The sequence below is a fragment of the Microtus oregoni genome, unplaced genomic scaffold (genome assembly GCF_018167655.1).
Source record: "Microtus oregoni isolate MIOR12 unplaced genomic scaffold, Mior012 000002F_ref0000024, whole genome shotgun sequence".
NCBI lineage: Eukaryota > Metazoa > Chordata > Mammalia > Rodentia > Cricetidae > Microtus > Microtus oregoni.
The window spans coordinates 71411674-71428245 of record NW_024543061.1 but is presented as its reverse complement, the minus strand read 5'-3'; the positions used below and the strand labels follow the sequence as shown (position 1 = coordinate 71428245).

Genomic DNA, 16572 nt, shown 5'->3' with positions numbered 1-16572 from the left:
GCTAGTTTAGACGAAGGAGTGTAGGTAACTCTACTTTCTTTCCCAAATGCCTTTCCCCACGTGGGAGGAGAGTCCAGCTCATGATGTGTTTCTAAAACTTCATACTAATTATATTGTGACCTACTTCTAGGACGTTGTTTTGCATCGATTCTTTTAAGATTTATCTGCGTCGTGATTGTGGTCTTTATTTCCTTTTAACACAGAGCACAGCCTTGAGGTGGGGGACCTTGCCTGGGATCTCCCTGACAAAGGCAAGTTTCCGGGGAAACTGCTGTTACAGGATCTGCCAGGAGGTGGCGCTGTTGGCCTTCATTGTAACTCCGTGCCTACCTGAACTGATTTCTCCCTTGCACGGTTCACCTTGCAATCGAAAATGAGCGCGTCGCTGGGCAACAAGTCCAACTTTTACAGTTTCGGCCGAGGTTTCCTGCTGGCTGCTGTGTGGTGAGTTCCGGAAACCTCAGGGCCCACAGACTTCCCTTTGTGGGGAGCCCGCCCAGACTTCATCCTCTGCGGGCAGCCACGCCCCACTGGGGGAAGTTGAGACTGGAAAGCCTTCCCTTAAGGCTGACACACCTTGCAGTGCCTCACCTGTCTCTTCCAGTGCCCTGACTGGCCAGCTCCACCTGAAACCGGAGTGAACTGAGAAGGGACAAGGTAGCAGCTGGGGGTCAGAGGGAGGGAGAGGCACACGGGTTGCATCTGGGGTGGGTTTGGAGAGAAGAAAGGGAAGGAGAGGGAGCTGGTGGTAGAATGGCCAGGCTGGCTGGCTGAAAACCAAGGTGCGTTGATCTGTATTTCTTTGGAGCAGGTGTCTTGTGACTTTTGACTTCTGGCTTTTTAATGACACGAAAACTTTCGTTTTGGCAAAGAGAGCAATAAGATGAAATTTTCAGAGAGGGGACAGCCTGGACCTAGAGGGTTTAGGAAAAATGAGGGTACCGGAATTATTTATAGGAGGGTCTGTAGTCCCCTCAGATCACTTCCTTGGGATCAGCACGCTCAGCCTCAGAGTTAGGCACCGCCTTTGCAGTTAGTGCACAAGACTGTGAGATAATATTTGTTGAATGAGATAATGTTTGTATTTTCTCATGTTTCAAAATTACATGCTGTCCTTTGTCGGGCCAAACCTGTTTTCTCCTTAACTATCATCTTTCTGTTTCTTTCTTCCTTTTTCCTCCTATCAGTCCCTCAATCTCATTACCATCTTGTCTCTTTTCTCTCTCTCTCATTTGTGCTACTTCCTTCTGTAACGAGTCTTTTCCCCGTGGGAGTTTCTTCTGTACATGAAACCATGTCTTTCCGCTACTACTCAGTACGAGCCACCAGTGGATGTGGGGAAAAGAAGGGGGCTGCTGATCCACTGCCATGAACCTGGTTGGACACTGTACTTTGCTAACCGCCTGGCTTACTGTTCTGCCTCCATCAGCATCTCCACTCACAGACACCTAAAGACTGATCCTTTAACTGGGATGTCATGAAGTATTTTTCCTTTGCAAATGATAACCTTTTCCCCATGCCTTTGTTATTGGCCAAAGCTGTAGAAGTACAAGTGCGTGCAAAGTCCATGTCTGTAGGAGTGTTGCTTCTGAGCTCGGCGGGAAGGATATTTTTGGGCCTCCCTCTGGGGTTGGTAGGTGACTGTCTTCATATTATAATGCCCCCTACTCCTGCATTTGTCTGCCTTTGCACCTTCATTTTATAGGCACATCAGTCATATTAGACTAAGGCCAATCCCACTTATCTTTTAATAGTTCCTATCCCTAAATAACGTCAAATTTTGGGAGAGGAAGTTCTACAGTGTCAACACATGAACGGAGTGGGTCACAACGCATCCCATGGCAACAGTTTAGTCCTTATATATGTGCTCAGATTACAAGGACATACGAGCGTACTCAAAGACAGTCAGGACATCTTAGGAAAGGCTCAGCTGTCTCCTGCTGATGCTTCTCCCCACCTTTCCCACCTCTTTCTATGGTCTAAACAACAATGTGCTCAGAAGTTACATGGTTTGTTTGTTTTAGCAATAACCAATAACTTTACACACACACGCGTGCACGTCTGCATTCATGCATGCACACACACACACACACATACACACACACACACACACACACACACAAACAAAACTGGTGGCTTAAAGCACACAGTCATGCCTTTGGGTTCTGTGGGTCTGAAGTCAATCATGTGTAGGCCTTCTCTCTTGGGGCTCTGAAGGAAATTCAGTTCCCATCTTGCTTGTTTCTGGAGTTTTGAGCACATTCCCGAGTTCATGCCCCTTTGTCCCTCTTCAAAGACCACACTGCCTGGGTTTAATTTCTTCAGTCTTCCACACTGACTCTTTGCCCTTCTTTTGGCCATTTAAGGATCTTTGTGAAACACTGGACTCACTCAGTTATTTGGAGGAAACTCTTTCAAAGTTAGTTGATTGATTCCATCTGCCATGTTAATTCTCATTTGCTCGTTAACACTAATAACAGCAACCTATAGGTTCCAGGGATTTAGGGCATGTGCGTTGTGGGAAGAAGAAAGCATTTTTATTTAGTCCTGTATTGATCTTTGAATTTATTGTCATCCCCTCCCCTCATTCACATCCTTACTTTTCTTTTTCGTTTTCTTTTTCTTTTTTTTTTCTTATTACTGGGGATTGAACTCAGGATATTGTCACTATATCCTCAGAGATTTTTTTTTAAATCAGTTTTGTTTTATAATTCTTACAGTTTGATTGAGTCTATGTGTTTGTGTATATAACTAATATACAGACACACAGAAACAAACATAATGCAGCTACATACAGGAGCATATATACCATAATGTGGGTTTGCACCCAGGAGCACAGCCAAGAGGCACTGGACCCTCCAAAGATGGAGTTACAGGCAGCTGTGAGCCACTAGAGTCAGGTGCTGGGGACTGAACATGGGTCCTCTCCAAGAGTAGTACATACTCTTAACCACTGAGCCATCTCTCCAGCCCCTTCTTAGCCCTCTCTTTATTTTCTGCTTTTCAATGGAGTTTTGCTTGTCCAACCTGGTCTTGAACTGACTCTGTAGGCCAGGCATGTCTTGAACTTTCTATTTTCCTACTTCAGTTTCCAGAGTAGCTGCCAGCACTCACTTTCTACTTAGAGATTGGCGTTCTCCTTGTTATGGATACCAAGGAAGCTTAAATCCCTTTTGTGGAGAAAAACATCAGCTTGCCTAAAGATAGAATGAAGAGACATGTGCTCTCTGGGCAACAACTGGGTACCATGTTGCTCTCTGTATAATACTGTTTTAAAAAAACTTCTTGGGATGATGAAATAGCTCAGTAGGTAAGATACTTGTCACACAGTCTGACAACTTGAGATGAACCTCAAACCTATGTAAAAGTGGAGGGAAAAAAATAAAGTCCCAAATATTGTTGTTCTCAGATCTTCACACAATGAGCTGTGGCATGTACGTGTATGCATTCACACACACACACACACACACACACACACACACACACACACACACACGAAATAAAACAAACTAAATAAAAAAACAACACAGTCCTTTTATGGTTGTCCATAAAGTTTGAGTCTATATTCTTGATCAACTTCTGTCAGTTATTTTCTTATAAAAGTTACTTGCAGACCCAGTAATACTTTTTTATTTATTTATTTTTTTTGTTGAAAAAATTTCCGCCTCCTCCTCGCCTCCCATTTCCCTCCCCCTCCCCAACTCCTCTCCCCCTCTCTCCACTCCTCTGCCCCTTCCCCCCACTCCATTCCCCAGCCTCTCAAGTCTGAAGAGCAGTCCGGATTCCTTTCCCTGTGGGAAGTCCAAGGTCCTCCCTCCCCCCCCATCCAGGTCCAGGAAGGTGAGCATCCAAACAGGCTAGGCTCCCACAAAGCCAGTTCATGCAACAGACAAAGGTCTGATCTCCAAAATATATAAAAAAAACTCAAGAAACTGGACTTTAAAATGCTAATTAACCCAGTGATACTTTTATAGACCAATTTAGTTACTTATTCAGGAATCCTTTGTTCTAGGGCATTGCAGCGAAAAGGATTACTTACCACAGTTCCTACATCTTTGTGTTCACAGCAGTTCCATCCTTTCTTCTATCTTGTCGCTTCAGTTCTGTCCTCAGCAGTCCAGGGTTAACTGGTCTGGGTTCCCACATGCTCCTTATGTTGATATTTGTCTGTGCTAAGGCAGGAGGTGGACTGTGATACCCTGGAGTAAATGGCTGTCTGAGGGAAGGAACAGGAAATAACAGGAAACTCAACATTATGTATGGGATAAGGGGTGTGGATGCTGAATGCCCTCTATTTGTTAGATCATGTCTTGGACACATTTTCCAAGGAAAGAAAATGAGAGAAGAAATCAATTCCCCTGAAGGTAAAGTCGCCAGTTATAGACAGAGTGAGATGAGTCCAGGCCCAGAAATTATTTCATTTTGTTTATTATTATTAGTGTTATTATTACTTTTGTTGTTGAGATTTGTACATGTTATTATTGGCTTTTGGTTGTTGCTTCTTTTTGAAATAAGGCGTCTCATGTTCTCATGTCTCTGACTGTTCTCACTCACTGGGTAGCTAACGATGACCTGAACTTCTGGTTCTTCTCCACCTCCATTTCTCAAGGGCTAGAATTCAAATGTGAGCCACCGTGCTTGACTGTGAGATTTATTTTAAGTGCTACCCTTCTATCAGCGGCTGAAGAACAAAGCACTTAGCTTTCTGTATGATTGTTTTGTCATCCTTTTTCTTCTGAGACATTAAAGGTGGCTATAGATGGGAAAATGGCTAGGGATATTTCCATGTTCAAAGACTGGAACCATTTATTTTCAAACTTTTAAAAATTTCTTTGAAATTTCTACCCAGAAAAATGAGATGATAGGTTAGTGCATAGTTGGGGACAGCTACCTTTAGATAATGAAGGGACATTGAGGAAATGAGGGGCTCCCGTGTGTCCATTCTCTTCTAGCCTCTTTCCTGGGTCTATATTCGCCCACCTCAAGGCAGATGGCCTCCTCTGCCTTGGATCGTTTGCTCTCTTTGCACCAATTAAGTTACATGCTATGACTAAATACTCAACAAGAAGCAAATTAAGGGATGAAGGATTTGTTAGGTTCATGATTTGAGGATGCAGTCTATAAAGGTGGGGTACAACGTGGCAGTGGGAGCAACTTGTGGCTCTGGTGGCAGAACGGGAAAGGGTTTTCACTAAAGTTCTCCTTCATGCACCAGGAACAAAAAAATAGACAATGTGCCCACTCTGTCTCATGTAGCTCAGGCTGGCTTTGAACTCACTGTGCAGCTGAGGTAGGCCTTCAGATCCTTGATGCTGGAATTACAGGCTGCACCATGACTCTTGGCTTGGCTTTTTCCTTTGTATTCAGTCTGGGATTTAATATATAAGACTGTGCTTCTCACATTTAGGGTAGGTCTTCTCTCAGATAAATTTCTCTGGAAACAGCCTCAAGAATGCTGCCAGAGGTGTGTTTCCTAGGTGAGAGTAATAAAGGAAGATGCTGGCTGACCACTACATGTGCATGCATAGGACATATCCACATAAGTGCAGGTACCACACACACACATACACATACCCACCACACACATACCACACACACATATACACACCCACCACACACATACCCACCCACACATACCACACACACACATACACACACCCACCACACACATACCACACACACACATACACACACCCACCACACAATACCATACACATACACCACATACACCACACACATCACATACACACCACACACATATACATACTACTACTTACATACCACACATACACACACACACCACACACATACCACACACATACACCACACGTACACCATAAACACCAAGCACACACACCAAACAAACACACCACATACACACTCTCACACACACACCACACATATGCACACAAGGGCTTAGAATCAGCCTCCCTAAGTCAGATTACACTGTTTTGCCTTCTGCTGACATTCACCTAAGTGCTCAGTGAATCTGTTGATCTTGGCCATGAGCTTAATGCTGCTTTTCATTGGCTAGGAGGTACAGTAGCAGGATTTGTCAGTATGAGAAGCAGAAGTGGTGTACTCTGTGATTTGAGGCTGGAAAACCTAAGGGGATGCTAAAAATCTGACTTGGATATTCTGTCTTCCTTCTGATTTATAGTCACATTCTACAAATTCAGTCAGTGTGGTTGGAATCTGGATGGGCCTACCTGGCCTCTTGACCCTTGAATTTCCCTTCAGGCCTAAATATATGCTCCCTTCAAGGTTTAAAAGGGGCTGTCATTTTGGTATGAGCCAGCATGAAATGATGGTAAAAGAGCCGAGTGCTAGAATATTCCTATAGTCTCAGCAATGAAAACACTGGCAAGTGGTAAATTCCATGCGTGTGCAGGAGCTCCAGGCAGAAGCCTGCCCATCCCAAAGCATGGTGGCAGAAGACATGCGACAGTATGTGAGTGTGGTGAATTCCACGACCCAGGAACTCCTGCCTCAGTCCTAGCTACAGAAAACTCAGCTAAATGCAAAACGACTAGGTATCATCAGGCTTCTGAGTGGTGGGAACTTGAAGTAGGAAGAGCATTTGGTGGGGATTTGAAACACCCAATGCCAGCAGCCTTCGCTTCAGTGCCAGCTAACTGCTGGGTAGAGGCTAGTGGTTTGGGTTGTTTTCAAAGAGTTTTTTTTTTTTCTTTAGTTGTAACTTGTGTACACTAGTTCATCAGAATAATGGACCACATGGCAACATTTTCACATCACCCTCCCTTACTCTTTCTTCCACTCTTCTCTTCCTCTTCTCACGTAATTCCTTCAGAAGGCTCTTGTATGTGGGTGCACCCCTCGTGGTCCTGAGTTCCTTGCTCGTGCTCCGTCTCCTTCTGCTCCTGATTTGGACCTTGAGATTTCTGTCCGGTGCTCCCGTGTGGGTCTCTGTCTCTGTCTCCTTTCATCGCCTGATGAAGGTTAATATTCCTGAGGATGCCTATGTGTTTGTCTTTGGATTCACCTTATTTAGCTTCTCTAGGAACATGAATTATAGGCTCAATGTCCTTTATTTATGGCTAGAAACCAAATATGAGTGAGTACATCCCATGTTCCTCTTTTTGGGTCTGGCTTACCTCACTCAGGATAGTGTTTTCTATTTCCATCCATTTGTATGCAAAATTCAAGAAGTCCTTGTTTTTTACTGCTGAGTAATACTCTAATATGTATATATTCCATACTTTCTTCATCCATTCTTCCGTTGAAGGGCATCTAGGTTGTTTCCAGGTTCTGGCTATTACAAACAATGCTGCCATGAACATAGTTGAGCATATACTTTTGTTGTATGATAGGGCCTCTCTTGGGTATATTCCCAAGAGTGGTATTGCTGGATCCAGGGGTAGGTTGATCCCGAATTTCCTGAGAAACCGAAACACTGCTTTCCAGAGTGGTTGCACCAGTTTGCATTCCCACCACACACTAAGACAATGGGGATGTTCTATTGGGATCTCACCAAGGCCAGCTGGCCTAGGTCTGAAAAAGCATGGGATAAATCCGGACTAGCTGAACATAGCGGACAATGAGGAATACTGAGAATTCAAGAACAATTGCAGTGGGTTTTTGATCCTACTGCACGTACTGGCTTTGTGGGAGCCTAGGCAGTTTGAATGCTCACCTTACGAGACCTGGATAGAGGTGGGCAGTCCTTGGGCTTCCCACAGGTCAGGGAACCCTGATTGCTCTTCGAGCAGATGAGGGGGGGGGACTTGATCGGGGGAGGGGGAGGGAAATGGGAAGCGGTTGTGGGGACGAGGCAGAAATCCTTAATAAATAAATAAATTTAAAAAATAAAAAATAAAAAAAAAAAAGAAGGCTCTTGTAGTTTCCCAGTTAGAACTCTGTGGCCTTTGGGATGCATGTGCTGCGTTTCATAATGTGTTCTTTTTTTTTTTTCTTAAATTTTTTTTTAAAAATTTCTGCCTCCTTCCCGCCTCCCTTTTCCCTCCCCCTCCCCTGATCCCCACGCCTCATTCCCCACCCCCTCCCTTTCCAGTCCAAAGAGCAGTCAGGGTTCCCTGCCCTGTGGGCAGTCCAAGGTCCTCCCCTCTCCATCCAGGTCTAGGAAGGTGAGCATCCAAACAGGCTAGGCTCCCACAAAGCTAGCACATGCAGTAGGATCAAAACTCTGTGCCATTGTCCTTGGCTTCTCAACAGCCCTTATTGTCTGCCATGTTCAGAGAGTCCGGTTTTATCCCATGCTTTTTCAGTCCCAGTCCAGCTGGCCTTGGTGAGCTCCCAATAGATCAGCCCCACTGTCTCCGTGGGTGGGTGCATCCCTCGCGGTCTTGACTTCCTTGCTCATGTTCTCCCTCCTTCTGTTCCTCATTTGGACCTTGGGAGCTCAGTCCATTGCTCCAATGTTCATAATGTGTTCTTAAAGGGATTAGTGAATAAATAAGCCAGTTCTAAGTGGTGCCTGCCTTGAATCCCACCACTCAGGAGGCAGATATAGGTGGAACTCTATGTTTCAAGACCAGCCTGGCCTTCATACTAAGCTTCCGGATATCAAATGCTACATAGTAAGACCCTCCGTGTCTCAAAAATAAGTGAGGAAAGAAAGAGGGAGAGAGAGGTGTGTGTATGGGGTAATGGATGACAGAAACCAGTGATGGCTTTGCAGGCAACAGCATTTTCCTTAAAAGCCTTATGATCTGAAGTCAACCCCTAGAAACCACATAAAGCTGGAAGGAAATAACCCACTGGCCTCCACAAAACCTCCACACATTTACTTTTTAAAGAAATAAATAGCAGGGTTCTGTTTCAGATATCTTGCTTCTTTAGTTGTAATGTGACTATCATGGCGTGGAACATAGAGGCACTCAGTATATTTGCAGCATGTTAGCAGAATGGCTCTCTGATGCTAGTCTTCGTCATTCCTGGATGCTCAGGCTACTCTTCCTGATACGATGTGACCTCAGTTTCACTCTTTTCTCACGCATAATCCAAACTCAGGGTGGTCTAATAATACAGTCAATATAAATAAGTGACATTTCATCATATTAGATCTCTACTTTCTTCTGACCTTTTTAAAACTTAACACTTAAACTATAGTTTCCAAGTATAATATACTATTATTAAAACAGCAGAGAGGTGTTCTGACCTGATTTTCTATGATAGGAATGAGGGAAAATTTGGAGGATGCCACAATACTGTAAGACTATTAGAGAGAAATGTAGGTAACCCAAATACTATTTGCAATGATCTGTGTCCACTCCATCTTTCATCATCACATTAATTGTTCCTGGACCAAAATGAAAACAAGCAATTTTCAGTCCTCTGGATTAGTACTGAGTAGGGAATGGATGTGGCCTAATTTGAAAGTAAAAGCAGGAGTTTAGATTATCTACAACTGATCGGGCAATGAACACTCAATGATGTCTGCATAACTGATGACAAGCTGTGGCTATGGGTATTCAGAGAGCACAACATAAATATCTTACAAAAGGGAGTTTCTTTGATCTTTGATCTCTGGCATAGAATTGCTGATTATGTATCTTGTCTATTTTCATAAACAAGTCATTGGTTTAATAGTAATATGGGCTACAGTGGCTTTCCATGAAGGTGGAGCTCAGTGTTGGAGAACTTGCCTAACACAAATGAAGCTTGAGACTTGATCCTTAGCACTGCCAAAAAGTTGACTTGAACACCTAGCAGAATGGAGGGACAGTGTAATATGAATCTTCTGAAACTTATTTTGAGTGTAAAGGGAGCAGTGGGTTCTGCTGGAGGGTGGATTAGCAGAAGTCAAAGTGGAGATGGAAGTTAGGGACATGGATTCTTAGGATGCCCTTTTGGACATGCAAGAAACTGAGATCTTCTTAGGGCTGTGAGTTTGGATCAAATACCAACAGAACTACAGATGGTACTTTTATTTCTGTCTATACAACAGTGGTCCAGTGACCAGTGGCCCCATTTCACACCACAGTTATTGTCAGAAATAGCATTCTGGCCGTTATCTAGGGGACCGTTATATCTAGGGGTCAGTTATCTAGGTCAGTTATATCTAGGGGCCGTTATCTAGGGGTCAGTTTGTTCATGCACTGATTCTCTAAAAGATAGAACGTCTGTCGTCTCAGGAAATCACATGCATTAATTTATTAATTTTTAGGTTTACATACAAAGCAATGTTTTTCATTATGGCATTTTCATACACATGTATACTTTCTTTTCATTATTTCCCCTCTGTCTTGTTTATGGTTTCTTTTTTTTTAAATTACACTTTAATTTGTTTGTTTTGTGGAATGTGTGTGTGTGCAGGCAAGAATGCTACAGCATGCATATGTAGGATGCAGGTCAGAGGACAGCTTTTTGGTGTCAATTCTCTCCTTCCTAAATGTAGGTTCTGAGGATTGAACTCAGTTTTTCATGCATGGTGGCAAGTCCCTTTTCATGCTGAGCTTCTCACCAGCCCTTAGTTAAGCTTGGTACTTCTCTGATAAACACCATGCCAAAAGCAACTTGGGAAAGAAAGGGTTTACTCCAGCTTACAATTAAACTTCAGCTTCCATAACTGAAAGGAGTCAGTGCAGGAACTCAAGGCAGGAACCTGGAGACAGGAACTGAAGCAGAAGTCATGGAGGAATGTTGCTCACTCGCTTAATCCTCCTGGCTTACATAGCCTGCCTTTCCACTAGCCCAGGGGTTGTACCGTCTACAGATAGCTGGGTCCTCTCATGTCAATCATCAATCAAGAAAATACACCACAGGCCAGTTTGGTGAGGACATTTTCATTCTCTCTCTTTCTCTCATTCTGTCTGCCCCCCCCCCCCCGGACACTTTTTTAAATTGAGGTTCTCCCTTCCATTTTTTAAAATGTTTGATTCATTTTACATACCAACCATAGTTCCCCCTCCCTCCCCTTCTCCCTCTCCCAGCAATCTCCTCCCAGCCCATACCCCATCCACTCCTCAGAAAGGGTAATGCCTCCCATGGGGAGTCAACAAAGCCTGGCTTGTTCAGTTGATGTGGGACCAAAAGTTTAGAAGGGAGAACATCTAGACCCTCTATCTAGAGTGTCTCCCTCCTAAAATGATTCTAAATCATGTCAATTCATAAAAACTATGCAGTACACCCTTCATCACTGCTCTTGTTTAATCCATGCTGCCTACTCTGTTAACTTTTGCCTTCCATCCTGCGGCAATCACCCTTTGCTTTCCTATCATATTAAGGAGCTTATCCTATCCCCCTCTCTTCCTCTCCTTTTATCATTCACAGAAGAGCTCCATAACTCCCTCTTTCAATTTTTAACATAGGTTTATCATATAAGAGACAATATGTGGTGCTTGTCTTATGATTGTGGCTTACTGCTTTAAATATATGATGTCCAGTTCCATACATTTTCATGAAAATCTCATTTTGGTGGGGTGCTCTATAAAATTGCTTGTATGTATGTATCACTTGTCTTTTTCCATTCATGTACTGATGGGCATCTAGACTGGCTCATTGCATGGCTAGAGTAAGTAGCTATAGATATGAATGAGTAACTATCTCTACATATAAGAGTCCATAGGGTGTACACAGAGAGAACTATAGCTGGGATATATGGGATTATGGCATTTCTAGCTTATTTATTTATTTATTTATTTATTTATGTTGAAGAAACCACTACTTTGGTTTCCATAGTAGTTGCACAATTTCTTCTTTCCCCACATCCTCATCAACATTTATTGTCATTTGTTTCCTTGATCCTGATTGGGGTGAGAAGGAAGCTCCCTGTTTTACATGCATTTTCTTTATAGCCATTTATTGGCCATATGTATTTCTTCTTTGTAGCGAGTCTTTGTCCCACCAACCAGCTCCCAAATAACCACAAGAAGACTTATTAATGACGAAAGCTTAGCTGATATCTTAGGTTTGTTTCTAACTATCTGTTATAACTTAAATTAACTCATTTCTATTAATTCACGTGTTACCACATAACTTGTGGCATTTACATCTTCTCCTGCATGTTTGGCATCCTCCCTGTGTTTTGCTGGTGATTCTACTTTTTTCCCCCTGTATTCTCTCTGCCCTGAAGATCCTGTCTAGCTATTGGCTGTTTAGCTTTTTATTAAATCAACCACAGTGACATATCTTCACACAGTGTAAAGGAATATTCCACAACACTTCTTTTAAGAATCGTCACTTGAGTTCATTAGCCTATTGATTGATTGGATCATTTGTTTTTATAGTTTGAACTAAAGAGAAAGATGCCTCTTAGACTGGAGAATAAAAAAAATTCAGGCTTACATATTTGCTGGGGGATTCTCAATTTTATATAAAAGCAGATCTCAGGTTTTTAACTTTGCTTTTGGAGCATAGTGAAGTAAAGAAAGCTTTGCATTTATGCCACTGTGCATGCAGCCCACCTCATAAATGCATTCTGGACAATTTGCTTTTAGTCTGTAGGTTTGTTTTTTCCACTTTCATAAGAAAAAACCCATTCTGAGCATGTTTATATTCTAGATCGGAAAATGTTTGAGAAAGTGAGAGAAGTAAAGGCAGTACTCTAGACAACTTTAATTATCTCTAAAATAAACTGCGGCACACTGCCTGTCCTGTGTGTGCAATGCAAAAGCATCATCTCATCTTTCCCTTCAGGCTATGCACAATAAAGCACCAATAAACACAAAACAAACACTGTGAACTGTTGGTTTCTATAGACGATGTCATATACTTAGTAGTTATTTCCCATGTAAAGTCCATAGTGTTTCTATAACACAGCCACCTAAAATTTTCAAGAACGTGCTGTTTGATCTTTAAATTTTTTTCTTTTATTACTTAAAAAAATACCAATCCAAATTCCCACTCCCTCTGCTCCTCCAAGTCCCCTCCCTCTCCCTAGACAGATCCTCCCCCTAACCCTCCAACCCTAAGTGAGTGCCATACACCCCGCCCTGTGGAAAGTCCAAGGCCCTCCCTACTACATCTAGGTTGAGCAAGGTTTATATCCAAAGAGAATAGGATCTTTAAAAGCTATATCTTTCCAAGGTCCTGAAAGACATGAGGAGCATGGAGCTTTCTTTTGGGTGATAAAAATATGTTGGAAGTACATAGAATTACTAGTTAGTTAAACAAAGTAAATTTAGCGCATTTATTCAATTAAAATGGAATGTCCAGGATAGTATAATCCATAGACAGAAAATGGTTTGTGATTGCCCTGGGTTAGGGGTGGGCACACTGGGCAAACGCTGCTACTAAGAGGGAGTTTTATTTTGGAGGGTTATGAAAGTATTGTATTTTTAAAAAAGATTTAATTATTTTTATGTGTATGGTACTTTTCCTGCATATGTCTGTGTACCATGTGTGCCTAGGGCTGGGAGAGACCAGAATAGGATGTCAAGGTCCCTGAAGTTTGAGTTATGAATGGTTGTGAGTCACTATGTGGGTGCTGAGAATCAAACCTATGTCCCCTGGAAGAATAATAAGTACTCTTAATCACTGAGCCATCTCTTCAGTCCAATGACATATTTTAAAGTAACACAGTGATGAATTGTGTAACACTGTGAATATATTAAAAGCAACTTTTTGAAATTTGAGAATGCTGAATTTTACGATACAAAATTAAAAGAGCAATATTAAAGATAATTCTAACTCTGCAAAATAAAGAAGGAAAACAGAGAAGAAAGACAAAGGAAGGAAGAGATTGGAGGAAGGTAAACAGGAAGGAGCAAAGAAAGAAAACCTTCTAAAGGCAATACCGTATAGGGTAAATTGTAATAACACTGACTTTGGGCCACTATTTCTCCATTTGTGAGAATTCTATGATTCACTCCAAGCAGTGTGTTTAGAGGGGCACCTAATCTGTGAGAACACTGTCCATGTTTGGCACTGTAAACACAGTTAACAGCAGTAGGCAACTGTGGGGGAAAACAGAATCAAGTAGACACAGGCTGTCCCTTAAGGAGCGGCAGGGTGAGGCAGAGAGCAAAGCTGACTGTTTAGCTTGATTATGTGAACTCTGCTCTCCTGATAGGGGAGTAGGTAGGGTATAACATGGAATGTAGCTAGCTTCCTGGTCTAGGGTTTTGTTTTATTTTATTTTCGTTTTGTTAGTTTTTGCTTTTGTTTTGAGACAGAGTCTCACTCTGTAGTCTAGGCTGGTTACAGAGCAAAGACAGACCTGAAACCTCTGCAATCCTCCTGCCTCGGCCTTCAAATGCTGGCATCACAGGTGTGAGATACTTTTCTCATCTGTACCTGGGTTATGTGAAGCTTCGAAGAAGTGGGAAGGGATGGTGAGCAACACCTCATGAGTGTGGTGCTCAATGCAAATAATCACCAGTCAGATACTTCTGAGGAGCTCTCCCCAAGAAGACAGGCAGGAAGCTTGTCACCATTGTTATCTTGTGTGTGTGTATGTACATGTGAGTGCAGGTGCCTATGGAGTCCAGTAGAAGGGGTTCCATCCCATGGAGCTAGAGTCATAGGCGGTTGTAAGCTACCTAACATAAGTGTTAGGAACAGGACTAGGGTCCTCTGCAAGAGCAGTATGCGCTATCAACTACTGAGCCATCTCTCCAGCTCTTTCTCCCCCACACCCCAAGTGAGGCCTTTGTTAGACTTCTATTTTGCAATGGTCAATGTCAAAGTCAATCCCAACTTTAAAAAATTAACATTGCTGCCACATTTTTATTTCCAGGACAGATTAGGACCTGGTGCCTGGTCTCTCTCATGACTCTCTTTACTTGTCAGTACTCTTTGCAGTTTGGATGGCTGTAGCTACATGACTTGAATTTTCTGGAGGAGTCATTCTATGTGATCACACAACAAACAGGAATATTGGAAAGACTGTCAGGTTCTTCTTCTCCTTAACAACACAGAGACAAGTGCAGGTATCCATCTTCCTTCTGATTTTACATCTATCCATGCTTTTCTGTGTGCAGACATTTCTCCCTGCCTAAGATATGGACAAATACTGACATTGTGCTGGTTGTGACTGCCCTTGCTCTAGATCACAAAGCTTCACTGGGCTGTTGAAGAGCTCTACCATTCCGGAGACCACATTGGTACATATATAAAGCAGTCCTGAAAGTTCATTTGATTGCAGATTATCCCCCAAGATAAGTCAGGCATCATCTCTCTGTATAACAGTTATAAAATAGATATAAGAAAACATGCAGCCAATAAATGATGCAGTCACATGCAGAATCAGCTTGGCTTCTAAAATAACCAGAGCCGCTGTTGAGTAGATACTCAAATCATTTACTACTACGCTTGAACTCTTGACGGCTGGGCACCTTAGAAGAGGGGGGAATACATGTGTGTGGGTGGAAAGGCATAAAAAGTATTTGATAATCCTGTCTTGGAGCTTTGAAATACTTTGGTTTTGAAATTTTAAAGCACTTTAATCTTTTACCTATTGTTTTGAGATTGGGTCTCACTCTGTAGCCCAGTCTGGCCCTCCTTCATCCTTAGCCTCCTGTGCTCTGACTGCAGATGTGCACTTCCATGTGACTTATCATATTTGTCCCCATCAGAATGTCTATGATTATGTGATTTATAATTTTAAAGATTAAGATTTAGTATTATGATTTACTACTTTATAGATTAGGAGTTAAAATGCCGAGAAGGGATGACACTTGCCCAAATTTATGTAGAACAATACTGGCAAGCAGGAACTAAGGAAGTAGATATGTGTGATACTAGAATGATGGCCGGCTGTCAATACAACACCTTCTCTAGTGCATTAGAACCTAGTGAATTTTCTCTGTATTGCTTAAGAAAGAGGGATATAAGCAGTGGAAGTAGCTAGTTAACACATGCTAAGTGTTATGCTAAATATTTTGCATGTGATGTCTCTTAATTCTTACACTCAGATAACATCACAAATCTAATAAGAAAATGAGAAAAGCCAAGTACACAGCTACTCAGCACTAAAGACAAGTATGTTTGATTTCAGAAACGGGATTTATTTACTATACTTCTGAGATTTGACTTACAAATTGCAAGTGAGCTGAGGCCAAAGTATGCATGATGGATAAGCAAGATAAATCTGCTTTTAATATGCAACTATAAATGCCTATGAGGAAAGGGGGCAGGGGCAATAATGTGCACAGTTTCAACAGCACAGACAAGAGATGGTGGGCTGGCAACTGGGCTACTGTATGGTTGTTTAGGTAAAATACAGATGTAACAGAATTATGAGCACATCCCTACACATCCACACCTGTGCACACACCACCTTGCACTTCTGCTCATTAGGTTATTGCCCAAGTGTTCTTTCCTAACATTCTAGAAGTCTTTTACCATGTTAAGAGGAGAAGGAACTGGATCTGTGTTTAAGTCTGTGCTTTGAAGGGGAGCTGATTTCCCTGAGAGCGTGGCAGTGAAGCTGATGCAGTCACTAAAGAACTTCAGGTTCTGTGACATTCAGAAACGCAATGACTCCTTTGAGGAGCAATTAGAGAAAAGAATTTCTTGACTCAGTAAATTGTCTGTAAATGAATGACATTATGACTTAGGTCATGAAGGACCTGTAGATGTTAACTGCCCCAGCTTATTTATTTATTTAAAAACTGTTTTTATTTATTTATTTATTTATTTATTTATTTA

At 42.2% G+C, this 16572-nt stretch overlaps 1 protein-coding gene across 4 annotated transcripts in view; it reads left to right on the top strand.

Moving 5' to 3' along the window:
- The first annotated feature begins 458 nt into the window (after positions 1-458).
- Styk1 (serine/threonine/tyrosine kinase 1) overlaps positions 459-16572 on the top strand; it is a 51331-nt gene continuing 35217 nt past the window's right edge. For 2 of the 4 annotated variants that reach the window (XR_005973377.1, XM_041641465.1), the window contains exon 1: positions 459-657. The gene's annotated coding sequence lies outside the window, so the exon portion shown is untranslated. Of the gene's footprint in view, positions 658-750; positions 783-16572 lie in introns of those variants that run through there. The other 2 variants (XM_041641483.1, XM_041641474.1) reach the window with 2 other exon arrangements.